The 24,486-nt window shown below is 48.1% G+C and overlaps 20 non-coding genes across 20 annotated transcripts; all 20 read left to right on the forward strand.

The window, feature by feature from the left end:
- Window positions 1–513: 513 nt before the first annotated feature.
- Window positions 514–595, forward strand: TRNAS-CGA (transfer RNA serine (anticodon CGA)). The gene has a single exon. It is a non-coding gene; the product is annotated as a tRNA-Ser (tRNA).
- Window positions 596–1,136: 541 nt separating this feature from the next.
- Window positions 1,137–1,218, forward strand: TRNAL-CAA (transfer RNA leucine (anticodon CAA)). The gene has a single exon. It is a non-coding gene; the product is annotated as a tRNA-Leu (tRNA).
- Window positions 1,219–1,758: 540 nt separating this feature from the next.
- On the forward strand, window positions 1,759–1,839 carry TRNAS-UGA (transfer RNA serine (anticodon UGA)). Its single transcript has one exon. It is a non-coding gene; the product is annotated as a tRNA-Ser (tRNA).
- A 544-nt stretch (window positions 1,840–2,383) lies between these two features.
- On the forward strand, window positions 2,384–2,465 carry TRNAS-CGA (transfer RNA serine (anticodon CGA)). Its single transcript has one exon. It is a non-coding gene; the product is annotated as a tRNA-Ser (tRNA).
- Window positions 2,466–3,007: 542 nt separating this feature from the next.
- TRNAS-UGA (transfer RNA serine (anticodon UGA)) lies at window positions 3,008–3,089 on the forward strand. The gene has a single exon. It is a non-coding gene; the product is annotated as a tRNA-Ser (tRNA).
- A 7,452-nt stretch (window positions 3,090–10,541) lies between these two features.
- On the forward strand, window positions 10,542–10,622 carry TRNAS-CGA (transfer RNA serine (anticodon CGA)). Its single transcript has one exon. It is a non-coding gene; the product is annotated as a tRNA-Ser (tRNA).
- Window positions 10,623–11,163: 541 nt separating this feature from the next.
- On the forward strand, window positions 11,164–11,245 carry TRNAL-CAA (transfer RNA leucine (anticodon CAA)). The gene has a single exon. It is a non-coding gene; the product is annotated as a tRNA-Leu (tRNA).
- A 543-nt stretch (window positions 11,246–11,788) lies between these two features.
- On the forward strand, window positions 11,789–11,870 carry TRNAS-CGA (transfer RNA serine (anticodon CGA)). The gene has a single exon. It is a non-coding gene; the product is annotated as a tRNA-Ser (tRNA).
- Window positions 11,871–12,412: 542 nt separating this feature from the next.
- On the forward strand, window positions 12,413–12,494 carry TRNAS-CGA (transfer RNA serine (anticodon CGA)). The gene has a single exon. It is a non-coding gene; the product is annotated as a tRNA-Ser (tRNA).
- A 541-nt stretch (window positions 12,495–13,035) lies between these two features.
- Window positions 13,036–13,116, forward strand: TRNAS-UGA (transfer RNA serine (anticodon UGA)). The gene has a single exon. It is a non-coding gene; the product is annotated as a tRNA-Ser (tRNA).
- Window positions 13,117–13,655: 539 nt separating this feature from the next.
- TRNAS-UGA (transfer RNA serine (anticodon UGA)) lies at window positions 13,656–13,737 on the forward strand. The gene has a single exon. It is a non-coding gene; the product is annotated as a tRNA-Ser (tRNA).
- A 540-nt stretch (window positions 13,738–14,277) lies between these two features.
- TRNAS-UGA (transfer RNA serine (anticodon UGA)) lies at window positions 14,278–14,359 on the forward strand. Its single transcript has one exon. It is a non-coding gene; the product is annotated as a tRNA-Ser (tRNA).
- Window positions 14,360–14,904: 545 nt separating this feature from the next.
- On the forward strand, window positions 14,905–14,986 carry TRNAS-CGA (transfer RNA serine (anticodon CGA)). Its single transcript has one exon. It is a non-coding gene; the product is annotated as a tRNA-Ser (tRNA).
- Window positions 14,987–16,133: 1,147 nt separating this feature from the next.
- TRNAS-UGA (transfer RNA serine (anticodon UGA)) lies at window positions 16,134–16,215 on the forward strand. The gene has a single exon. It is a non-coding gene; the product is annotated as a tRNA-Ser (tRNA).
- A 544-nt stretch (window positions 16,216–16,759) lies between these two features.
- Window positions 16,760–16,841, forward strand: TRNAS-UGA (transfer RNA serine (anticodon UGA)). Its single transcript has one exon. It is a non-coding gene; the product is annotated as a tRNA-Ser (tRNA).
- Window positions 16,842–17,989: 1,148 nt separating this feature from the next.
- On the forward strand, window positions 17,990–18,071 carry TRNAS-UGA (transfer RNA serine (anticodon UGA)). The gene has a single exon. It is a non-coding gene; the product is annotated as a tRNA-Ser (tRNA).
- A 544-nt stretch (window positions 18,072–18,615) lies between these two features.
- On the forward strand, window positions 18,616–18,697 carry TRNAS-UGA (transfer RNA serine (anticodon UGA)). Its single transcript has one exon. It is a non-coding gene; the product is annotated as a tRNA-Ser (tRNA).
- A 4,052-nt stretch (window positions 18,698–22,749) lies between these two features.
- On the forward strand, window positions 22,750–22,831 carry TRNAS-CGA (transfer RNA serine (anticodon CGA)). Its single transcript has one exon. It is a non-coding gene; the product is annotated as a tRNA-Ser (tRNA).
- A 541-nt stretch (window positions 22,832–23,372) lies between these two features.
- On the forward strand, window positions 23,373–23,453 carry TRNAS-UGA (transfer RNA serine (anticodon UGA)). Its single transcript has one exon. It is a non-coding gene; the product is annotated as a tRNA-Ser (tRNA).
- Window positions 23,454–23,958: 505 nt separating this feature from the next.
- TRNAS-CGA (transfer RNA serine (anticodon CGA)) lies at window positions 23,959–24,040 on the forward strand. The gene has a single exon. It is a non-coding gene; the product is annotated as a tRNA-Ser (tRNA).
- The last annotated feature ends 446 nt before the right edge of the window (window positions 24,041–24,486 follow it).

The raw sequence follows: 24,486 nt of genomic DNA on the forward strand, positions 1-24,486 counted from the left end.
GTTTGATAAGGAAATGTTCACTTCTCGTTACGCAATCCTCATCAAGTAACCGAGTTAAACAGCAAAAACTCAAACTAAATGTAAACATTAAGACAATTTCAACACTCAGGAAGTGTTTTAGAGAGCAGGTGGTTCGAAGGGTTCGTAGTCTGGACCTGTCCTGCCTGATCTTGACGAGTCACGAAAAGAGTAATTTTTTTTTATGTAGAGTGTCTTGTTTAGGCTTTTGGACTCTTTCTGAGTACATTTAAGGGCCCGGTCCCAGCGCCGTAATATAGGGAAAAGAGGGTAGAAATGCGCAGTGATTGATTACTGCTCATCTGTGCCCTGTCACTCACTTTGAGTGATACGTGTTGCTATTTTTATTAATTGTATGAAAGCAAGCAAATAAGTGAGGGCAACAGAGCACTGCTGGTACCTGCCCCTTCCTTCGGTTACTTTATTTTTTAGGTCTCGGTATGACGTGAGCAGAGCATGGCTCATATATGACAACAGTGACATCATTCTCATGGAGCTGTGATGGCTGAGTGGTTAAGGCGTTTGATTCGAAATCCAATGGGGTTTCCCTGCGCAGGTTCGAATCCTGCTTGCAGAGACGTACGATTTAGCATGAACACCATTTGGTTTGTTAAGGAAATTTTCACCTCTTGTTAGTCAATCCTCATCAAGTCACAGAGTTAAACAGCAAAAATTCAAACTAAATGTAAACATTAAGACAATTTCAACACTCAGGAAGTGTTTAAGAGAGCAGGTGGTTTGGAAGGGTTCGTAGTCTGGACCTGTCCTGCCTGATCTTGACGAGTCACAAAAAGAGTAATTGTTTTATGTAGCGTGTCTTGTTTAGGCATTTGGACTCTTTCTGAGTACTCTTAAGTGCCCATTCCCAGCGCCGTAATATAGGGAAAAGAGGGTAGGAATGTGCAGTGATTGATTACCGCTCATCTGTGCCCTGTCACTCACTTTGAGTGATGCGTGTTGCTATTTTTATTAATTGTATCAAAGCATGCAAAATAGGTTAGGGCAACAGGGCACTGCTGGTACCTGCCCCGTCCTTCCGTCACTTTATTTTTTAGGTCTCGGTCTGACGTGAGCAGCGCATGGCTCATATACGACAACAGTGATATCATACTCATGGAGCTGCGATGGGCGAGTGGTTAAGGCGTTGGACTCAAAATCCAATGGGGTTTCCCTGCGCAGGTTCGAATCCAGCTTGCAGCGACCTGTGATTTTGCGTGAACACCATTTGTTTGTTAAGGAAATGTTCACTTCCCGTTAGTCAATCCTCATCAAGTCACAGAGTTAAACAGCAAAAATTCAAACTAAATGTAAACATTAAGACAATTTCAACACTCAGGAAGTGTTTTAGAGAGCAGGTGGTTCAGAAGGGTTCGTAGTCTGGACCTGTCCTGCCTGATCTTGACGAGTCACAAAAAGAGTAATTTTTCATGTAGCGTGTCTTGTTTAAACTTTTGGACTCTTTCTGAGTACTCTTAGGGGCCTATTCCCAGCGCCGTAATATAGGGAAAAGAGGGTAGAAATGTGCAGTGATTGATTACCGCTCATCTGTGCCCTGTCACTCACTTTGAGTGATGCGTGCTGCTATTTTTATTGATTGTATCAAAGCATGCGAAATAAGTGAGGGCAACAGGGCACTGCTGGTACCTGCCCCGTCCTTCCGTTGCTTTATGTTTTTAGGTCTCGGTCTGACTTGAGCAGCGCATGGCTCGTATACGACAACAGTGACATCATTCTCATGGAGCTGCGACGGCGAGTGGTTAAGGCGTTGGACCTGAAATCCAATGGGGTTTCCTTGCGCAGGTTCGAATCCTGCTTGCAGCATCATGAGATTTTGCATGAATACCATTTGGTTTAGTTAAGTAAATGTTCACTTCTCGTTATGCAGTCCTCTTCAAGTCACACAGTTAAACGGCAAAAACTCAAACTAGATGTAAACATTAAGACAATTTCTACACCCAGGAAGTGTTTTACAGAGCAGGTGGCTCCGAAGTGTTCGTAGTCTGGACCTCTCCTGCCTGATCTAGACAAGTCACGAAAAGAGTAATATTTTTTTATGAAGCGTGTCTTGGTTAGGCTTTTGGACTCTTTCTGAGTACACTTAAGGGCCCGTTGCCATCGCCGTAATATAGGGAAAAGAGGGTAGAAATGCGCAGTGATTGATTACTGCTCATCTGTGCCCTGTCACTCACTTTGAGTGATACGTGTTGCTATTTTTATTAATTGTATGAAAGCATTTGAAATAAGTGAGGGCAACAGGGCACTGCTGGTTCCTGCCCCGTCATTATGTTACTTTATTTTTTAGGTCTCGGCCTGACGTGAGCAGCGCATGGCTCATATACGACAACAGTGACATCATACTCATGGAGCTGCGATGGCCGAGTGGTTAAGGCATTGTACTCGAAATTCAATGGGGTTTCCCTGCGCAGGTTCGAATCCTGCTTGCAGCTTCGTCCGATTTTGCATGAACACCATTTGGTTTGTTAAGGAAATGTTCACTTCCCGTTACGCAATCCACATCAAGTCACAGAGTTAAACAGCAAAAACTCAAACTAAATGTAAACATTAAGACAATTTCAACACTCAGGAAGTGTTTTATAGAGCAGGTGGTTCGGAAGGGTTCGCAGTCTGCACCTGTCCTGCCTGATCTTGACGAGTCACGAAAAGAGTAATTATTTTTATGTAGAGTGTCTTGTTTAGGCTTTTGGACTCTTTCTGAGTACACTTGAGGGCCCGGTCCCAGCGCCGTAATATAGGAAAAAGAGGGTAGAAATGCGCAGTGATTGATTACCGCTCATCTGTGCCCTCTCACTCACTTTGAGTGATGCGTGTTGCTATTTTTATTAATTGTATGAAAGCATGCAAAATGAGTGAGGGAGACAGGGCACTGCTGGTACGTGCGCCGTCCTTCCGTTACTTTAATTTTTATGTCTCGGCCTGATGTGAGCAGCGCATGGCTCGTATACGACAACAGTGATATCATACTCACGCAGCTGTAGTTGCCGAGTGGTTAAGGCGTTGGACTTGAAATCCAATGGGGTTTCCCCGCTTAGGTTCGAATCCTGCTTGCAGCGTCAAGAGATTTTGCATGAACACCATTTGGTTTAGTTAAGTAAATGTTCACTTCTCGTTATGCAATCATCATCAAGTCACAGAGTTAAACGGCAAAAACTCAAACTAGATATAAACATTGAGACAATTTCCACACCCAGGAAGTGTTTTAGAGAGGAGGTGGCTCGGAAGGGTTCGTAGTCTGGAGCTGTCCTGCCTGATATAGACAAGTCACGAAAAGAGAAATTTTGTTTTTATGAAGCGTGTCTTGTTTATTCTTTTGGACTCTTTCTGAGTACACTTTTTTTTTTGATTTTTCAAAAACCTTTATTTGTATGCTTAAGTCGTACACCGCTATTTAGCCAACAACCCGGAGGCAGGCAGCATATGTTTCATCCTTTAAATAGCAAGGTAGCAATTTGTGTACATTTTGCAAGTAGGTAATATAGTATGTACATACAACATCTAACAGAAACACACGTGAGAGATTGTCACAGGTCAACCCAATCAGTTTCCAGTAATTGTCCCCAGGCCTCGCCGCCAGCAGTCCCTGGTAGTCTGCATGGAGCCTTTTCCCCTACCCCCCCTACTCCTCCTCTATAGGTTTCCTCATTTCCGCCCTCAGTCACTCTCATCTCCTTCCGAGTGAGCCAGCCAGTCCACCATTGGCTGCCAGATATCGGCAGGCCTAGAGCGGAGTGGCATCAATTCCCAATACGCCGACAACTGGTCTTTGCAGTACAGCGCAGATTTTAGCCAACCAGATATCGTAGGTGGGGACTTCTGTTTCCATTTAAGTGCTATTTGCCGCTTGGCAAGTAGGAGCAGCATCGCCACCAGCTTTCTGGACGCGCTCGGCACCGGCAGCACAAATCCCAGTAGACCTAACAGCGGGTCAGGACCCATGGGTATATTCACCATCAGACCTATAGTGCGAAACACGTTCTCCCAGTATGTGCCTACCGGGCCACACACCCAAGACAAATGAAAAAATGTGGCCTCCCTCTCTCCACATCTCCAACAGGATGCATCAGTTGTCAGTCCCATCCTCACCAGTTGCAAGGGTGTGCGGTACGTTCTGTGGAGATAATTGAAGTGTATGAGGCTGAGCCTGTAATTTGGGGATAGGTGTTCTAGTTGTGTGCAACAAAACGTCCATTGTTTTTCTGATATTTGTATACCCGCCTCCCTTACCCAGGCCATCCACGAGTCAGTATGTGGGACAGGTGTCGTGTTCTGTGTGGCTCTGTAGATCCTCGTTATCAATTTGTGTGAGGAGGCATTCGAGAGAACATCCTCCAATGCCGCTAGTGTCGGAGGTGCCTCCGGGAAGACCGGGTATCTACGCTTGCATGCAGCACGCAGTTGGTAATACAATAAGAGCTCCGAAGCCGTCGGGGTCGTAGAGACAGTCATGTCCTGTATCTCTATAAAAGTGTCATCCGGGTACAGGTCCCCGGCCACCTTCAGACCTCTCTCGCTTGCTCTGCGGACCACTGCAGCGTCTGTGAGTGGCTCCAGCAGGGGGTTGCCGTCCAGCGGCATACTCGGGGCATACATGTCGCTTACGCCCGCTCGTTTGGCTATACCCGCCCATGCCCAACGCACCATCTCCACTGTGTCAACGTCCTCATGTGGCCTCTTATATTTTTTGTACACCGCCGTCCTGATGGGGCATGGGGACGCCACCTCTATCTCTATGGCTACGTGAGGTTGGTACGGGATCGGGTGGTGCCAGTAGTAAAGATACTGGGCTTGCGCACTATACGCATACAGCTCAAAATCTGGCGCAGCTAATCCACCCTGCCGGAACGGGAGAGTCAGGAGGTTCCAGGCCACTCTGGGTTGCCGACCCGCCCAGACTAATTCAATGACCGCAGATCGGAGCCTGCTGAAGAACGCCATTGTTAACGGCAGAGGTATGTTTATGAATAAATACAGGAATTTGGGGACCACCACCATTTTGGCAATAGCTATGCGACCCGTCAGCGAAAGCGGAAGCGTCTTCCACTTCTTTACTTTGCCCTCTAGCCAGTCCATTGCCACTCCAAAATTTGAGAGCCAGATGTCGTGAACGGTACGGCTCACTCTAATGCCCAAGTACTTGACTTCCTCCACGGCCCAGTCAATCTGAAAATTCAGTGTGGCACTTCACCGTGCTATCTGTTAGTGGCAGCATGGCCGACTTCGACCAGTTAATATTAATCCCGGTGAGGCCGCTATATCGGAGCACCTCCCTCATCAGCGGATCAAAATTTGTCTCCGGTTCCATCATGTAAATTGTAACGTCGTCCGCATATAGGGAGATAAGCAGACCGCGCGACGTGAAGCCAATGCTCCTCTGGGTGTGGTGTTGCCGCATACGCGCCGCAAGCGGCTCCGTGGCTATGGCAAACAGTAAGGGAGAGAGCGGGCATCCCTGCCTCGTCCCTCTCGTGATCTTTATAGAGTCCGAAGTCTGCCCGTTCACACGCACCCTTGCAGACGGGCGATTATACAGAACGCCGATGCGTCTGGCAAACAGCGGGCTGAAACCCATTCTGGTAAAGAGTGCGTAAAGGAACTTCCACTCCAGGGAGTCAAATGCCTTAGTCGCATCGAGTAGCGCGGCTGCAGCTTTCGACTTGGGGTCCAGGTAGTGGAGCAACCCGAACAGGACTCTCAGGTTGTGTGATGTGGATCTCTCGAGGACAAACCCCGACTGGTCTGATAGAGCTATTTGCGGCAGCATATATTTAAGCCGATCTGCCAGCAGTTTCGCATAGATCTTGGCGTCTACATTAATGAGTGAAAGGGGTCGGTAAGAGTCTGGCTCGAGAGGGTCCTTGCCGGGCTTGAGTAAGGTAATGATCAGTGCCTCGCGCATTGATTGCGGAAGTATCTCTGATTCGACCGCTTCCTCGAAGACCTTGTGTAGTTTAGGTACCAGAATATCGGCATATTCCTTGTAAAATTCTGATGTTAAACCGTCCGGTCCTGGTGCTTTACCAGGCGGCATGCTCATTATTATTGCCCGTATGTCCTCCTGCGAGAACGGTAAGTCCATGTATTGTCTGGCCCCATTGTTAAACCAGGCCAGGGCGATTGTGTCCAAATAGTCTGTAATTGTTTGGTCGTCAGGTGTAATCTTGGACGTGTAAAGTGTGCGGTAGTATTCTGTCATGACCCTGAGGACGGCCTGGGGTTCCCTCACTACGTCTCCTCCCGTATCTCTGATCTCTAGTACATAGGTCGCACCCTTGGGAGTTCTAAGCATGTTGGCCAGCGTCCTGCCTGCCCTGTCCCCCTCCCCGTATCGTCGGGCCTGCCCATCTTTTGCCAGAAAGGACACCTCTCTGTCTGCCTCACCTTGGTATTGTGTGAGCTTCGCACGAAACTCAGCCCTCACTCTGTCCGTAGGTGTCTCCCGAAGTTGTGCCTCAAGCGCTGCTAATTCAGTTTCCAGTGTTTGTAAGGTGCCCCTGATGGAGCGGAGTACCCCTGTCTTCAGTGACATGCAGCTTCCCCTTATCACCACCTTACAAGCCTCCCACAGCGTGCCCGGGGATTGCACCGACCCCTCGTTCAGCTCAAAGTATTCCTCCAGTTTTTCCCTCAATTCTTGGTTGAATACCTGGTCTTGCAGCGCCCTGGACGGGAATCTCCAGCTGAAAGGCTGGATGTACTGTGCTGGGGTGGATAGTGTAAGACAGACTGGCGCATGATCAGATAGTGAACGTGGTAGGTGTGTTACATCTGTCGTGAGTGTGTGGACATCCCCGGATAGCAACCAGTAGTCGAGTCTAGACCACGCGGCTCTATGCATTGTTAGACATGTGCCTTCTCGGGCTCCCGGGTGCAGTACCCTCCAGGAGTCGACCAGTCGAGCTTCCGAGATGATATCCCAGAGTGTAGCCGCCGCCTTGGGGTGGTGTTCCCTAGTCGTACCCTGCCTGTCCATCGTGTCTGAGAGCACCACATTGTAATCACCTCCCCATACAACCGCTGCCTGCCCATGAGCCTGTATTTTGTACCAAAGGTCGTTATAGAACTCAGGGTTGTCATCATTAGGACCGTACACATTCACCAAAATCATCCTCATGCCACAGAGATTTCCTACCACTATTATGTACCTCCCCTCAGTGTCCAATTTCACCTCTGTCGTTGTCCAGCGGAGACCCTTCCTAATGAGTATCGCCACCCCCCGGGAGTAGTTGGAGTAGTGTGCATGCATAGTTTCCCCCCATCTATTACTACGGAGCAGTGCAGTAGCATTGGCAGTCAGGTGGGTCTCCTGCAGAAAACATATGTCTATATTTTTCCGCAGCAAGTAGGCTTGAACCAGCCGGGCCTTCCGCCTATCGTTCAATCCGCGCACATTCCAGGTTAACAGTTTAATGTGAGCCATATCTGAAATTGTGAGTTAGTAATGTCACTCCCTTCTGCAATGTGTACACTAGGATACAACACAATCTGGAGAAGTGTGGCTCAGGGGTTAGAGGCAGCAGACCCAGAAGCTGAGATTGGTCCTGGACCAGGGTTCAATTCCCCGCCTCAGCGGGGTCTTGGGCTAAAAATTCCACGGACTCGATAATTCTCGCCCCGGTGCCTCCTTGACTCATGGGTTCACACTCTGTGACTCTGGGCAATAGCTTGCTTAATCTTCACAACGGCCCCACGCGGCGGGATGCCTGACTTTCACCTTGTGGATACCCTGCTATCTCACAGGGGAATACCAGGAAGGGTTCCCTAAGCAAGCGCCGGGAAACCCACTGCGGGTAGCTGTGCGCTATATAAGCTCAACTACATTTACATTTACATTTTATCGTGATTAGTCACCGTGCAATGCTGGTCAGCAGATGATCTCTGGGGCCTATCGTGCTCAACTGTGTTGGTATTCGCTGCCTGCGTCTCAAGTCTCTCAACAAAACAAAAAGCAACAGTGCTCTTCAATCCCAAACCCCCCCAGCCCCCTCCCGCTCCAACCCCCCAATCAGGTCATGCAATTCTGTCCCTCCCCTCCCGCCCAAACATCAAACACCCTGTAAGGCATCTCAACAGTTCAAGTCCAATGGGAGTCATCCCTCGGGGAACGCGGGTCGTACGCTCTCTAACCCTGTACTTTTGCCAGGGCGACCGAGCGCCAGCCTGACAGTGCTCCCGTGTGGACCTCCCCCCGCACTCTACATGTGACTATACAGGCCAACTTATCTTAACATGGAGGATCTGCAGTGTCTCAAGTCGTCAGCTGGCCCTTCCGGCTTCTGCAACGTTCCGTGACGACACTGGTAGTACGAAGTTTGCTTCTCCGTCACTCTATGTCAGTTAGAGCAGCTCTCGCTTCCGGGTCTTCAGGAGATGGCTGATTCTTCTGGTCTCGTGACAGTTGCTTCGCATATTTCAACGCTGCCTTGGCGTCCACAAAAAAGGAAGGTTTGCCCGGGCCCTGTACTCTCAGTTTGGCGGGGTAAATTAGCGAATATTTGGTTCCAATTTGCTGGAATATCTTCTTGGCCGGGACGAATTCCCTCCTTGCTGCCTGAACCTGCATGGTGAAGTCCGGGAAAATCGAGATGTGATTACCCTGGTATTGGAGGTCCTTAACATCTCTCGCCATGCGCAAAATGGTGTCACGGTCTCTATAGTTCAGAATGCGCGCTATTATTGCTCTCGGTGGTGCACCCGGTTGAGGCTGGGGGCCCAATGTCCGGTGCGCCCTTTCAACCAGGAACATTTGGGAGAGGCCTGTCCCCAATAGTTCCGACATCATGGTCTCTACATACACTTCCATTTTTGCTATGTTGGTCGTTTCTGCCACACCCGTGATGCGGACGTTGTTGCGTCTTGAGCGGGCCTCCAAGTCCTCGTTCTTCTGCTGGATCAGCGTCAGGACCTTATCCATGCCGCGTATTTTCCTGTGTGACTTTCTTCCGTTTCAGTCACTCGCGTTTCCAACACGTCCACCCGACCATCCTGCTTGTCCATACGCCTGGTCAGACTGTCCATGCGAGCCGCCAAGTCGTCCATCTTGTGATCTATCCCCTGGAGACTTGTTTTAAGTTCCTGAAACATGGACTTAATTTCAGATGTTTGCGCGCCCCCATTATCATTCTTGGCTGCCTCGTCTTCCGACTGCTCCTGGCCTGCCGTCCTCTGTTTGGTCCTGTCGAAGGTGATCTTCGGCTGCCTCGTGTCAGGTTTCCCCATCTCGCCTTGCAATCTCGACTGGGAGAGCTTAGGGATCACTGTAGTACGTTTGCTTCGTCTAGTAAGGGCTGCGGCCTGAGGTTTCGCGTTCAGCCAATGCTTCTCCAGCGCCACTACAGATTGATATGACTGTGCACGCTCGTGTATCCTGCGGTTCGGGGCCAGTACACCCCCTGTAGTACCCTCTGCAGACAAGTCGCGGTTGTAGAATAGACCTCTCAGGGTCCGGCAGCACAAAATGGCGTCTCGCGCCAAAACACCAAGTTCCGGTCCGCTTTATTGACCGCACCAGCCAAGCCCAGGGTCTAGGCACCAATCGTGTTCCGCCACCACGAGTGTTCAGCGGCCCCAAGGGGCAGTGGGCGAGCCGGTAGTCCCGCCGGGGGAGGGTTCCGCGGGAGGTACGCTCGCACCAGGTGCGTCCGCCCGCCCCGCCACGAAGTTAGGCTTTGCACTGGGTCTGCATCACAGGTACGGCCCCCCGTACCCGTCAGGATCTCATCTCGCCCTCAGCCTCCCCCTTTGTGCACCTTACCGGGCAGCCGCCAAACGGGTCGTCAGTGCAGCTTTCCGACCGCTCCGTCGCACAGTGCTTCACCACTACGGGACAGTCCCGCACGTTAATGTGTCTCCGGAGTCTTGGAGTGACCGGTCTCGCTCCTCGAGATCACCCGCAGCTTGGTCCGCGACTGTGCAGTGCTCACTCCGGCTCCTGTTGCGCAGGCCGTGCAGCTCCGGGGTTCTCACCGCCCTCTTCCGGACCTCGGCTCACGCGAGGTCCCGGCTTCCGTCTCGCCACAGGCCGACACTCCGCTCACAGGCAGCCCGCTACAGACTGGGACAGGCAAACTTCCCGCGTCGATTTTCTACCGCCAGCAAGTGACCCCGCCACTCTGCAGGTCTTCCGAGTGGGAAAGGTCAGGGACTCTCGTCAGAATGATGTATAAATGACGGATTTATTTGCTCGGTCGGCGGAGCTGCGGGTTTAAGCAGCCATTCCGCCTCGCGTCCAAGCCACGCCCCCTTTCTGAGTACACTTAAGGGCCCGTTGCCACCACCGTAATATAGGGAAAAGAGAGTAGAAATGTGCAGTGATTGATTACCGCTCATCTGTGCCCTGTCACTCACTTTGAGTGATACGTGTTGCTATTTTTATTAATTGTATGAAAGCATGCGAAATAAGTGAGGGCAACAGGGCACTGCTGGTACCTGCCCCGTCCTTCCGTTGCTTTATTTTTTAGGTCTCGGTCTGACGTGAGCAGTGCATGGCTCGTATACGACAACATGGAGCTGCGATGGCCGAGTGGTTAAGGTGTTGGACTCGAAATCAATGGGGTTTCCCTGCACAGGTCCGAATCCTGCTTGCAGCGTCATGAGATTTTTCATGAACACCATTTGGTTTAGTTAAGGAAATGTTCACTACTAGTTCCGCAATCCTCATCAAGTCACAGAGTTAAACGGCAAAAACTCCAACTAGATGTAAACATTGAGACAATTTCTACACTCAGGAAGTGTTTTAGAGAGCAGGTGGCTAGGAAGGGTTTGTAGTCTGGACCTGTCCTGCCTGATCTAGACAAGTCACGAAAAGAGTAATTTGTTTTTTATGAAGAGTGTCTTGTTTAGGCTTTTGGACTCTTTCTGAGTACACTTAAGGGCCCGTTGCCACCGCCGTAATATAGGGAAAAGAGGGTAGAAATGCGTAGTGATTGATTACCACTCTACTGTGCCTTGCCACTCACTTTGAGTGACACGTGACGCTAATTTTATTAATTAAAAAGCATGCAAAATAAGTGAGGACAATAGGGCACTGCTGGTACCTGCTCGTCCTTCTGTTACTTTATTTTTTAGGTCTCGGCCTGACGTGAGCAGCGCATGGCTCATATACGACAACAGTGACATCATACCCATGGAGCTGCGATGGCTGCGTGGTTAAGGCATTGGACGCAAAATCCAATGGGGTTTCCCTGCGCAGGTTTGAATCCTGCTTGCAGCGTCGTCCAATTTTGCATGAACACCATTTGGTTTAGTTAAGGAAATGTTCACTTCTCGTTACGCAATCCTCATCAAGTCACAGAGTTAAACAGCAAAAACTCAAACTAGATGTAAACATTAAGACAATTTCCACACCCAGGAAGTATTTTCGAGAGCAGGTGGCTCGGAAGCGTTCATAGACTAGAACTGTTCTGCCTAATCTTGACGAGTCACGAAAAGACGAATTTTTTTTATGAAGCGTGTCTTGTTTAGGCTTTTGGACTCTTTCTGAGTACACTTAAGGGCCCTTTCCCAGTGCCGTAATATAGGGAAAAGAGGGTAAAAAAGTGCAGTGATTGATTACTGCTCATCTGTGCCCTGTCACTCACTTTGAGTGATGCGTGTTCCTATTTTTATTAATTGTATGAAAGCATGCGAAATAAGTGAGAGAGACAGGGCACTGCTGGTACCTGCCCCGTCCTTCCGTTACTTTATTTTTTAGGTCTCGGTCTGACGTGAGCAGCTCATGGCTCATATATGACAACAGTGACATCATACTCATGGAGCTGCGATGGCCGAGTGGTTAAGGCTTTAGACTCGAAATCCAATGGGGTTTCCCTGCACAGTTTCGAATGCTGTTGGCAGCGTTGTGCTATTTTGCATGAACACCATTTGGTTTAGTTAAGTAAATGTTCACTTCTCGTTATGCAATCCTCATCAAGTCACAGAGTTAAACGGCAAAAACAAAAACTAGATGTAAACATTGAGACAATTTCCACACCCAGGAAGTGTTTTAGAGAGCAGGTGGCTCGGAAGGGTTCGTCGTCTGGACCTGTCCTGTCTGATCTTGACGAGTCACGAAAAGAGTAATTTTTTTATGTAGTGTCTCTTGTTTAGGCTTTTGGACCATTTCTGAGTACACTTAAGGGCCCGGTCCCAGCGCCGTAATATAGGGAAAAGAGGGTAGAAATGCACAGTGATTGATTACCGCTCATCTGTGCCCTGTCATTCACTTTGAGTGATACGTGTTGCTATTTTTATTAATTGTATGAAAGCATGCAAAATAAGTGAGGGCAACAGAGCACTGCTGGTACCTGCCCCGTCCTTCCGTTACTTTACTTTTTAGGTCTCGGTCCGACGTGAGCAGCGCATGGGTCATATACGACAACAGTGACATTACACGCATGGAGCTGCGATGGCCGAGTGGTTAAGGCGTTGGACTCGAAATCCAATGGGGTTTCCCTGCGCAGGTTCGAATCCTGCTTGCAGCGACGTGCAATTTTGCAGGAACACCATTTGGTTTGTTAAGGAAATGTTCACTTCTCGTTAGTCAATCCTCATCAAGTCACAGAGTTAAACAGCAAAAACTTAAACTAAATGTAAACATTGAGACAATTTCAACACTCAGGAAGTGTTTTAGAGAGCAGGTGGTTCGGAAGGGTTCGGAGTGTGGACCTGTCCTGCCTGATCTTGACGAGTCACAAAAAGAGTAATTTTTTAATGTAGCGTGTCTTGTTTAGGCTTTTCGACTTTTTCTGAGTACTCTTACGGGCCCATTCACAGCGCCGTAAGATAGGGAAAAGAGGGTAGAAATGTGCAGTGATTGATTACCGCTCATCAGTGCCCTGTCACTCACTTTGAGTGATGCGTGTTGCTATTTTTATTAATTGTATCAAAGCATGCGAAATAAGTGAGGGCAACAGGGCACTGCTGGTACCTGCCCCGTCCTTCCGTTGCTTTATTTTTTAGGTCTCGGTCTGACTTGAGCAGCGCATGGCTCGTATATGACAAGAGTGACATCATACTCATGAAGCTGCGATGGCTGAGTGGTTAAGGCGTTGGACCTGAAATCCATTGGGATTCCCTGCGCAGTTTCAAATCCTGCTTGCAGCATTGTGCGATTTTACATGAACACCATTTGGTTTGTTAAGGAAATTTTCACTTCTCGTTACGCAATCCTCATCAAGTCATAGAGTTAAACAGCAAAAACTCAAACTAAATGTAAACATTAAGACAATTTCAACTCTCAGGAAGTGTTTTAGAGAGCAGGTGGTTCGGAAGGCTTCGTAGTCTGAACCTGTCCTGCCTGATCTTGACGAGTCTAAAAAAGAGTAATTTTTTATGTAGCGTGTCTTGTTTAGGCTTTAGGACTCTTTCTGAGTACTCTTAAGGGCCCATTCACAGCGCCGTAAGATAGGGAAAAGAGGGTTGAAATGTGCAGTGATTGATTATCGCTCATCTGTGCCCTGTCACTCACTTTGAGTGATGCGTGTTGCTATTTTTATTAATTGTATGAAAGCATGCGAAATAAGTGAGGGATCAGGGCACTGCTGGTACGTGCCCTGTCCTTCCGTTGCTTTATTTTTTAGGTCTCGGTCTGACTTGAGCAGCGCATGGCTCGTATATGACAAGAGTGACATCATACTCATGAAGCTGCGATGGCTGAGTGGTTAAGGCGTTCGACCTGAAATCCATTGGGGTTTCCCTGCGCAGTTTCAAATCCTGCTTGCAGCATTGTGCGATTTTACATGAACACCATTTGGTTTGTTAAGGAAATTTTCACTTCTCGTTACGCAATTCTCATCAAGTCACAGAGTTAAACGGCAAAAACAAAAACTAAATGTAAACATTAAGACAATTTCAACACTCAGGAAGTTTTTTAGACAGCAGGTGGCTCGGAAGGGTTCGTAGTCTGGACCTGTCCTGCCTGATCTTGACGAGTCACGAACAGAGTAATTTTTTTATGTGGAGTGTCTTGTTTAGGCTTTTGGACTCTTTCTGAGTACACTTAAGGGTCTATTCCAGAGCCGTAATATAGGGAAAAGAGGGCAGAAATATGCAGTGATTGATTACTGCTCATCTGTGCCCTGTCACTCACTTTGAGTGATGCGTGTTGCTATTTTTATTAATTGTATGAAAGCATGCGAAATGAGTGAGGGAGACAGGGCACTGCTGGTACGTGCCCCGTCCTTCCGTTACTTTAATTTTTAGGTCTCGGCCTGATGTGAGCAGCGCATGGCTCGTATACGACAACAGTGACATCATACTCACGCAGCTGCGATGGCCGAGTGGTTAAGGCCTTGGACTTGAAATCCAATGGGGTTTCCCGGCGTAGGTTTGAATCCAGCTTGCAGCGTCATGAGATTTTGCATGAACACCATTTGGTTTTAGTTAAGTAAATGTTCACTTCTCGTTATGCAATCATCATCAAGTCACAGAGTTAAACGACAAAAACTCAAACTAGATGTAAACATTGAGACCATTTCTACACCCAGGAAGTGTTTTAGAGAGCAGGTGGCTAGGAAGGGTTTGTAGTCTGGACCTGTCCTGCCTGATCTAGACAAGTCAGGAAAAGAGTAATTTTTTTTTATGAAGCGTGTCTTGTTTAGGCTTTTGGACTTTTTCTGAGTACACTTAAGGGCCCGTTGCCACCGCCGTAATAGAGGGAAAAGAGGGTAGAAATGCACAGTGAATGATTACCGCTCATCTGTGCCCTGTCACTCACTTTGAGTGATACGTTTTGCTATTTTTATTAATTGTATGAAAGCATGTGAAATAAGTGAGGGCAACAGGGCACTGCTGGTTCCTGCCCCGTCCTTATGTTACTTTATTTTTTAGGTCTCGGCCTGACGTGAGCAGCGCATGGCTCATATACGACAACAGTGACATCATACTCATGGAATTGCGATGGCCGAGTGGTTAAGGCGTTGGACTCGAAATTCAATGGGGTTACCCTGCGCAGGTTCGAATCCTGCTTGCAGCATCGGGCGATTTTGCATGAACACCATTTGGTTTGTTAAGGAAATGTTCACTTCTCGTTACGCAATCCTCATCAAGTCACAGAGTTAAACAGCAAAAACTCAAACTAAATGTAAACATTAATACAATTTCAACACTCAGGAAGTGTTTTAGAGAGCAGGTGGTTCGAATGGTTCGTAGTCTGGACCTGTCCTGCCTGATCTTGACGAGTCACGAAAAGAGTAATTTTTTTAATGTAGAGTGTCTTGTTTAGGCTTTTGGACTCTTTCTGAGTACACTTAAGGGCCCGGTCCCAGCGCCGTAATATAGGGAAAAGAGGGTAGAAATGCGCAGTGATTGATTACTGCTCATCAGTGCCCTGTCACTCACTTTGAGTGATACGTGTTGCTATTTTTATTAATTGTATGAAAGCAAGCGAAATAAGTGAGGGCAACAGAGCGCTGCTGGTACCTGCCCCTTCCTTCGGTTACTTTATTTTTTAGGTCTCGGTCTGACGTGAGCAGTGCATGGCTCGTATACGACAACATGGAGCTGCGATAGCCGAGTGGTTAAGGCGTTGGACTCGAAATCAATGGGGTTTCCCTGCACAGGTCCAAATTCTGCTTGCAGCCTCGTGCGATTTTGCATGAACACCATTTGGTTTGATAAGGAAATGTTCACTTTTCGTTACGCAATTCTCATCAAGTAACTGAGTTAAACAGCAAAAACTCAAACTAAATGTAAACATTAAGACAATTTCAACACTCAGGAAGTGTTTTAGAGAGCAGGTGGCTCGGAAGGGTTCGTAGTCTGGACCTGTCCTGCCTGATCTTGACGAGTCACGAAAAGAGTAATTTTTTTATGTAGCGTGTCTTGTTTAGGCTTTTGGACTCTTTCTGAGTACACTTAAGGGCCCATTCCAGAGCTGTAATATAGGGAAAAGAGGGCAGAAATGTGTAGTGATTGATTACTGCTCATCTGTGCCCTGTCACTCACTTTGAGTGATGCGTGTTGCTATTTTTATTAATTGTATGAAAGCATGCGAAATAAGTGAGGGAGACAGGGCACTGCTTATACGTGCCCTGTCCTTCCGTTACTTTAATTTGTAGGTCTCGGCCTGATGTGAGCAGCGCATGGCTCGTATACGACAACAGTGACATCGTACTCACGCAGCTGCGATGGCCGAGTGGTTAAGGCGTTGGACTTGAAATCCAATGGGGTTTCCCCGCGTAGGTTCGAATCCTGCTTGCAGCATCATGAGATTTTGCATGAACACCATTTGGTTTAGTTAAGTAAATGTTCACTTCTCGTTATGCAATCCTCATCAAGTCACAGAGTTAAACGGCAAAAACTCAAACTAGATGTAAACATTGAGACAATTTCTACACCCAGGAAGTGTTTCAGAGAGCAGGTGGCTAGGAAGGGTTTGTAGTCTGGACCTTTCCTGCCTGATCTACACAAGTCAGGAAAAGAGTAATATTATTTTATGAAGCGTGTCTTGTTTAGGCTTTTGGACTTTTTCTGAGTACACTTAAGGGCCCGTTGCCACCGCCGTAATAGAGGGAAAAGAGGGTAGAAATGCACAGTGAATGATTACCGCTCATCTGTGCCCTGTCACTCACTTTGAGTGATACGTGTTGCTATTTTTATTAATTGTATAAAAGCATGTGAAATAAGTGAGGGCAACAGGGCACTGCTGGTTCCTGCCCCGTCCTTTTGTTACTTTATTTTTTAGGTCTCGGCCTGACGTGAGCAGCGCATGGCTCATATACGACAACAGTGACATCATACTCATGGAGCTGCGATGGCCGAGTGATTAAGGCGTTGGACTTGAAATTCAATAGGGTTTCACTGCGCAGGTTCGAATCCTGCTTGCAGCATCGGGCGATTTTGCATGAACACCATTTGGTTTGCTAAGGAAATGTTCAATTCTCGTTACGCAATCCTCATCAAGTCACAGAGTTAAACAGCAAAAACTCAAACTAAATGTAAACATTAAGACAATTTCAACACTCAGGAAGTGTTTTAGAGAGCAGGTGGTTCGAAGGGTTCGTAGTCTGGACCTGTCCTGCCTGATCTTGACGAGTCACGAAAAGAGTAATTTTTTTTAATGTAGAGTGTCTTGTTTAGGCTTTTGGACTCTTTCTGAGTACACTTAAGGGCCCGGTCCCAGTGTCGTAATATAGGGAAAAGAGGGTAGAAATGCGCAGTGATTGATTACTGCTCATCTGTGCCCTGTCACTCACTTTGAGTGATACGTGTTGCTATTTTTATTAATTGTATGAAAGCAAGCGACATAAGTGAGGGCAACAGAGCACTTCTGGTACCTGCCCCTTCCTTCGGTTACTTTATTTTTTAGGTGTCGGTCTGACGTGAGCAGTGCATGGCTCGTATACGACAACATGGAGCTGCGATGGCCGAGTAGTTAAGGCGTTGGACTCGAAATCAATGGGGTTTCCCTGCACAGGTCCAAATCCTGCTTGCAGCCTCGTGCGATTTTGCATGAACACCATTTGGTTTGATAAGGAAATGTTCACTTTTCGTTACGCAATCCTCATCAAGTAACAGAGTTAAACAGCAAAAACTCAAACTAAATGTAAACATTAAGACAATTTCAACACTCAGGAAGTGTTTTAGAGAGCAGGTGGCTCGGAAGGGTTCGTAGTCTGGACCTGTCCTGCCTGATCTTGACGAGTCACGAAAAGAGTAATTTTTTTATGTAGCGTGTCTTGTTTAGGCTTTTGGACTCTTTCTGAGTACACTTAAAGGCCCATTCCAGAGCAGTAATATAGGGAAAAGAGGGCAGAAATGTGCAGTGATTGATTACTGCTCATCTGTGCCCTGTCACTCACTTTGAGTGATGCGTGTTGCTATCTTTATTAATTGTATGAAAGCATGCGAAATAAGTGAGGCAGACAGGGCACTGCTTATACGTGCCCTGTCCTTCCGTTACTTTAATTTGTAGGTCTCGGCCTGATGTGAGCAGCGCATGGCTCGTATATGACAACAGTGACATCGCGCTCACGCGGCTGCGATGGCCGAGTGGTTAAGGCATTGGAATTGAAATCCAATGGGGTTTCCCTGCGTAGGTTCGAATCCTGCTTGCAGCGTCATGAGATTTTGCATGAACACCATTTGGTTTAGTTAAGTAAATGTTCACTTCTCGTTATGCAATCCTCATCAAGTCACAGAGTTAATCGGCAAAAACTCAAACTAGATGTAAACTTTGAGACAATTTCTACACCCAGGAAGTGTTTTAGAGAGCAGGTGGCTAGGAAGGGTTTGTAGTCTGGACCTGTCCTGCCTGATCTAGACAATTCAGGAAAAGAGTAATTTTTTTTTATGAAGCGTGTCTTGTTTAGGCTTTTGGACTTTTTCTGAGTACACTTAAGGGCCCGTTGCCACCGCCGTAATAGAGGGAAAAGAGGGTAGAAATGCACAGTGAATGATTACCGCTCATCTATGCCCTATCACTCACTTTGAGTGATACGTTTTGCTATTTTTATTAATTGTATGAAAGCATGTGAAATAAGTGAGGGCAACAGGGCACTGCTGGTTCCTGCCCCGTTCTTATGTTACTTTATTTTTTAGGTCTCGGCCTGACGTGAGCAGCGCATGGCTCATATACGACAACAGTGACATCATACTCATGGAGCTGCGATGGCCGAGTGGTTAAGGCGTTGGACTTGAAATTCAATGGGGATTCCCTGCGCAGGTTCGAATCCTGCTTGCAGCATCGGGCGATTTTGCATGAACACCATTTGGTTTGTTAAGGAAATGTTCACTTCTCGTTACGCAATCCTCATCAAGTCACAGAGGTAAACAGCAAAAACTCAAACTAAATGTAAACATTAAGACAATATCAACACTCAGGAAGTGTTTTAGAGAGCAGGTGGTTTGAAGGGTTTGTATTCTGGACCTGTCCTGCCTGATATTGACGAGTCACGAAAAGAGTAATTTTTTTTATGTAGAGTGTCTTGTTTAGGCTTTTGGACTCTCTCTGAGTACACTTAAGGGCCCGGTCCCAGCACCGTAATATAGGGAAGTCAAGTCAAGTCAAGTCAAAGAATTTATATAGCGCACTACATACCCAGAGGGTCTCAAGGCGCTTAGGGAGGGGGGGAGGATTACTTGTCAAATATCCACATTTTAAGTTGTTTTCTGAATGCTAGGTGGTTCTGGGTAAGGCGAAGGTAAGTGGGGAGTGAGTTCCATGTTTTAGCTGCCAGGTATGAGAAGGATCTACCTCCCATGGTGGTCTTGTTGATGCGAGGTACAGTGGCGAGGGCTTGGCTGGAAGAACGTAGATGTCGGGAGGGGGTGTAGAAGGACAGTCGTGAGTTGAGGCATTCTGGTCCGATATCGTAGAGTGATTTGTGTGCGTGGGTTAGCAGTCGGAAAGTGATCCTCTTATTGACGGGTAGCCAGTGGAGGTTTTTCAGGTGACCAGAGATGTGTTCGTAACGCGGGATGTCTAGTATGATCCTGGCTGAGGCGTTTTGGATTCGTTGGAGTTTTTTCTGGAGTTTAGCGGTAGTACCTGCGTAGAGGGTGTTTCCGTAGTCCAGTCGGCTCGTGACCAGAGCATGGGTGACTGTTTTTCTGGTTTCGGTGGGGATCCAGCGAAATGTTTTTTTGAGCATGCGAAGAATGTTGAAGCAGGATGAGGAGACGGCGCTGACTTGTCTGTTCATTGAAAGTGAAGAATCCAGGATAACGCCTAGGTTACGTGCGTGGTCTGTCGGGATGGGTGCTTTTCCAAGGGCTTCCGGCCACCAAGAGTCGTCCCATGCAGAGGGGGATGTACCTAAGATGAGGACTTCTGTTTTATCTGAGTTCAGTTTCAGACGGCTGTGATTCATCCATTCGGCAACTTCTTTCATTCCTTCGTGTAGGTTAGTTTTGGCGGTGCTGGGGTCCTTGGTGAGAGAAAGGATCAGTTGAGTGTCATCCGCGTAAGAGATGATGTTGAGGTTGTGTTGGCGGGCGATGGCCGCGAGGGGGCTCATGTATACGTTGAAGAGAGTGGGACTGAGTGAGGATCCTTGTGGTACGCCACAGATGACTTCAGTGGCCTCGGACTTGAATGGTGGAAGGCGGACTCTCTGGGTTCTTCCGGTGAGGAACGAGTTGATCCATTCAAGTGCTTTTCCTTGCATTCCGATGTTTCTGAGGCGTTGTAAAAGGGTGCTGTGGCAGACTGTGTCGAAGGCTGCAGAGAGGTCGAGGAGGATGAGGGCGACTGTGTCTCCATTGTCCAGTAGAGTTCGAATGTCGTCTGTTGCTGCGATGAGGGCGGTCTCAGTGCTGTGTTTTGCTCGGAAGCCAGACTGTGAGGAGTCGAGGGATTTGTTGGCTTCGAGGAAGGCGGCGAGCTGGTTGTTGACAGCTTTCTCGATGACTTTGGCCGGGAAAGGAAGGAGCGAGATGGGGCGGTAATTTTTGAGTTCGGTGGGGTCCGCTGTGGGTTTTTTCAGAAGGGCGGTGAGTTCAGCGTGTTTCCAGCTTTCCGGGAAGGTGGCGGAGTTGAGGGAGCAGTTGATGATGTCTCGGAGGTGCGGTGCTATGATGGAGTCTGCTTTGTTGAAGATGTGGTGAGGACATGGGTCTGTGGGGGATCCTGAGTGGATGGAGTTCATCAGGCGGATGGTGTCCTCAGTGGAGATTGGGTTCCAGTCGTTAAGGGTGTTCAAGGGGGGAGAATGTTCAGCATAAGGTTGGGTGGGTTGGTCTCCAGGTTGGTTGTCGAAGCTGTTGTGGATGTCTGCAATTTTGTTGTGGAAGAATAAAGCCAGGGAGTCGCAGAGGGATTGAGAGGGGGTGATGTTGTTGGAGTTGGCCGAGGGATTGGTAAATTCTTTGACGATGTTGAAAAGTTCCTTGCTGTTGTGGGCGTTGTTGTCTAGTCGATCCTTGAATGCTGTTTTCTTGGCCTTTTGGATTAGTTGGTGGTGTGTGCGGGTGGCGTTTTTGAAGGCGTCCTTGGTGCTAGTGGTTGGGTCTTTTTTCCAGGCCTTTTCAAGGGAGCGGCAGAGTTTCTTGGACTTCTTAAGATCATCGTTGAACCATGAGGCCTTCTTGCTGCCAGGTTTGCTTTGACGTTTTTTCAGTGGTGCTAGGATGTCGGCGCTGTTGGATAACCATAGGGTGAAGTTGGTGGCGGCTTGGTCTGGGTTAGAGGAGTGGGCTGGGGTGTTTAGAAGGAGCGATGAGGAGATCTGGTCGATGGTGATTTTGTTCCAGTTTCTTTGCAGAGTTGGTTGGGGGTGGTTGATGGGTTTCGGCTTGTTGTAGGTGAAGTGAACGCAGCTGTGGTCAGTCCAGAGGAGATCCGTAGTGTGGCTGAAGGAGACGTGATTGCTGGAGGTGAAGATGGGGTCGAGTGTGTGACCTGCGATGTGGGTGGGGGAAGTGACCAGTTGTTTAAGTCCGAGGTTGGCGAGGTTGTCCAAGAGGGTGGTGGTGTTGCGGTCGTTGTTCTTTTCAAGGTGAAAGTTGAGGTCTCCCAGAAGGATGTAATCTTTGGAGGGGAGCGCGTGTGGAGTGATGAAGTCCGTGATGTCTTCACTGAATTTTGCGCGGGGTCCTGGTGGTCTGTAGAGGAGGGTGCCTCTGAGTGTGGTCTTGGGGTCGATGTGGATCTGGAAGTGAAGGTGTTCAGAGTTGGCGAGATTGACGTCAGAGCTGGTTGAGATGTGGATAGATTTTTTATGGACGATAGCGATTCCTCCTCCTGTGTGGCCGGTACGGTCCTTGCGTGTGATCTTATATTCTTCAGGGATGGCAATGGTGATGTCTGGGGCGGAGGAAGCGTTCATCCATGTTTCTGTTAGGAAGGCGACGTCTGGAGAGATGGTGTCTAGTAGATTCCATAGGTCAATGGCGTGCCTGTGGACCGATCGGGTGTTGAGAAGGATGCATTGTAGGTGGTTGGTGTCGAGAATCAGAGGTGTGATCGTAGCGGAGTTGGTGACGGTACCGATGAATTTGCAGGAGTAGCATGAGAAAGGGCCATGGGTGTGTCCGGGGGCGGCTTGGACGCAGTTGGGGGAACGGCCGGGGTTGAGGGTTAGGAGGGTGGTGGCATCGTAGGTAATGCGGGAGGGCTGGGCAGTGCGAGGGGCAGGGGGTCTGGCGCTGGGTGCGGTCCAGGCGCGGACGGGCGTAGACGGGCTTACCTTTGGCGCACCTTCGGCGCGGCTGGGGCGCGGTCGCTGCGCGTGAACGCTGCACGCGGGAAGAACTGTCATATACGGATAGTGGAGGGGGAGGGGCGAGGGCGGCTCAGCTGGGAGGCGGGGCGGGCACACGAGGACGACAACAACAATCAAAATGGAGGCGGAGGGGGGAGCACAGCGGAGCGCTAGAGGCAGACGCGCGACCAAAGTGAATACAGCAGTATTAATTAACCAAAGTGCAAATCAAGCAAAGCGGCAGTCAGGCAGACAGCAGGCAATATCAATTGGCAATATCTGAAGCAAAGCAGCGCTACCATACCAAATGTCAGCAGGGGACACTGGGAGTGACCACTCAGCACGAAGAGAGGAGCGAGTCAAAAGAGGGTAGAAATGCGCAGTGATTGATTACTGCTCATCTGTGCCCTGTCACTCACTTTGAGTGAATCGTGTTGCTATTTTTATTAATTGTATGAAAGCAAGCGAAATAAGTGAGGGCAACAGAGCACTGCTGGTACCTGCCCCTTCCTTCGGTTACTTTATTTTTTAGGTCTCGGTCTGACGTGAGCAGCGCATGGATCATATACGACAACAGTGACATCATACTCATGGAGCTGCGATGGCCGAGTGGTTAAGGCGTTGGACTCGAAATCCAATGGGGTTTCCCTGCGCAGGTTCGAATCCTGCTTGCAGCGACGTACGATTTTACATGAACACCAGTTGGTTTGTTACGGAAATTTTCACTCCTCGTTAGTCAATCCTCATCAAGTCACAGAGTTAAACAGCAAAAATTCAAACTAAATGTAAACATTAATACAATTTCAACACTCAGGAAGTGTTTAAGAGAGCAGGTGGTTTGGAAGGGTTCGTAGTCTGGACCTGTCCTGCCTGATCTTGACAAGTCACAAAAAGAGTAATTTTTTTATGTAGCGTGTCTTGTTTAGGCATTTGGACTCTTTCTGAGTACTCTTAAGTGCCCATTCCCAGCGCCGTTATATAGGGAAAAGAGGGTAGGAATGTGCAGTGATTGATTACCGCTCATCTGTGCCCTGTCACTCACTTTGAGTGATACGTGTTGCTACTTTTATTAATTGTATGAAAGCATGCGAAATAAGTGAGGGAGACAGGGCACTGCTGGTATGTGCCCCGTCCTTCCGTTACTCTAATTTTTAGGTCTCGGCCTGATGTGAGCAGCGCATGGCTCGTATACGACAACAGTGACGTCATACTGACGCAGCTGCGATGGCCGAGTGGTTAAGGCGTTGGACTTGAATTCCAATGGGTTTCCCCGCGTAGGTTTGAATCCTGCTTGCAGCGTCATGAGATTTTGCATGAACACCATTTGGTTTAGTTAAGTAAATTTTCACTTCTCGTTATGCAATCCTCATCAAGTCACAGAGTTAAACGGCAAAAACTCAAACTAGATGTAAACATTGAGACAATTTCTACTCCCAGGAAGTGTTTTACAGAGCAGGTGGCTCGGGAGGGTTCGTAGTCTGGACCTGTCCTGCCTGATCTAGACAAGTCACGAAAAGAGTAATATTTTTTTATGAAGCGTGTCTTGGTTAGGCTTTTGGACTCTTTCTGAGTACACTTAAGGGCCCGTGCCCTGATTGATTACTGCTCATCTGTGCCCTGTCACTCACTTTGAGTGATACGTGTTGCTATTTTTATTAATTGTATGAAAGCAAGCAAAATAAGTGAGGGCAACAGAGCACTGCTGGTACCTGCCCCTTCCTTCGGTTACTTTATTTTTTAGGTCGCGGTCTGACGTGAGCAGCGCATGGCTCATATATGACAACAGTGACATCATACTCATGGAGCTGCGATGGCCGAATGGTTAAGGCGTTGGACTCGAAATCCAATGGGGTTTCCCTGCGCAGATTCAAATCCTGCTTGCAGCGACGTATGATTTTGCATGAACACCATTTGGTTTGTTAAGGAAATTTTCACTTCTCGTTAGTCAATCCTCATCAAGTCACAGAGTTAAACATCAAAAATTCAAACTAAATGTAAACATTAAGACAATGTCAACACTCAGGAAGTGTTTAGGAGAGCAGGTGGTTTGGAAGGGTTCGTAGTCTGGACCTGTCCTGCCTGATCTTGACGAGTCACAAAAAGAGTAATTTCTTTATGTAGCGTGTCTTGTTTAGGCATTTGGACTCTTTCTGAGTACTCTTAAGTGCCATTCCCAGCGCCGTAATATAGGAAAAAGAGGGTAGGAATGTGCAGTGATTGATTACCGCTCATCTGTGCCCTGTCACTCACTTTGAGTGATCCGTGTTGCTATTTTTATTAATTGAATGAAAGCATGCGAAATGAGTGAGGGAGACAGGGCACTGCTGGTACG

This window comes from Lissotriton helveticus, chromosome 11 (assembly GCF_964261635.1).
Source record: "Lissotriton helveticus chromosome 11, aLisHel1.1, whole genome shotgun sequence".
Taxonomy (NCBI): Eukaryota; Metazoa; Chordata; class Amphibia; order Caudata; family Salamandridae; genus Lissotriton; species Lissotriton helveticus.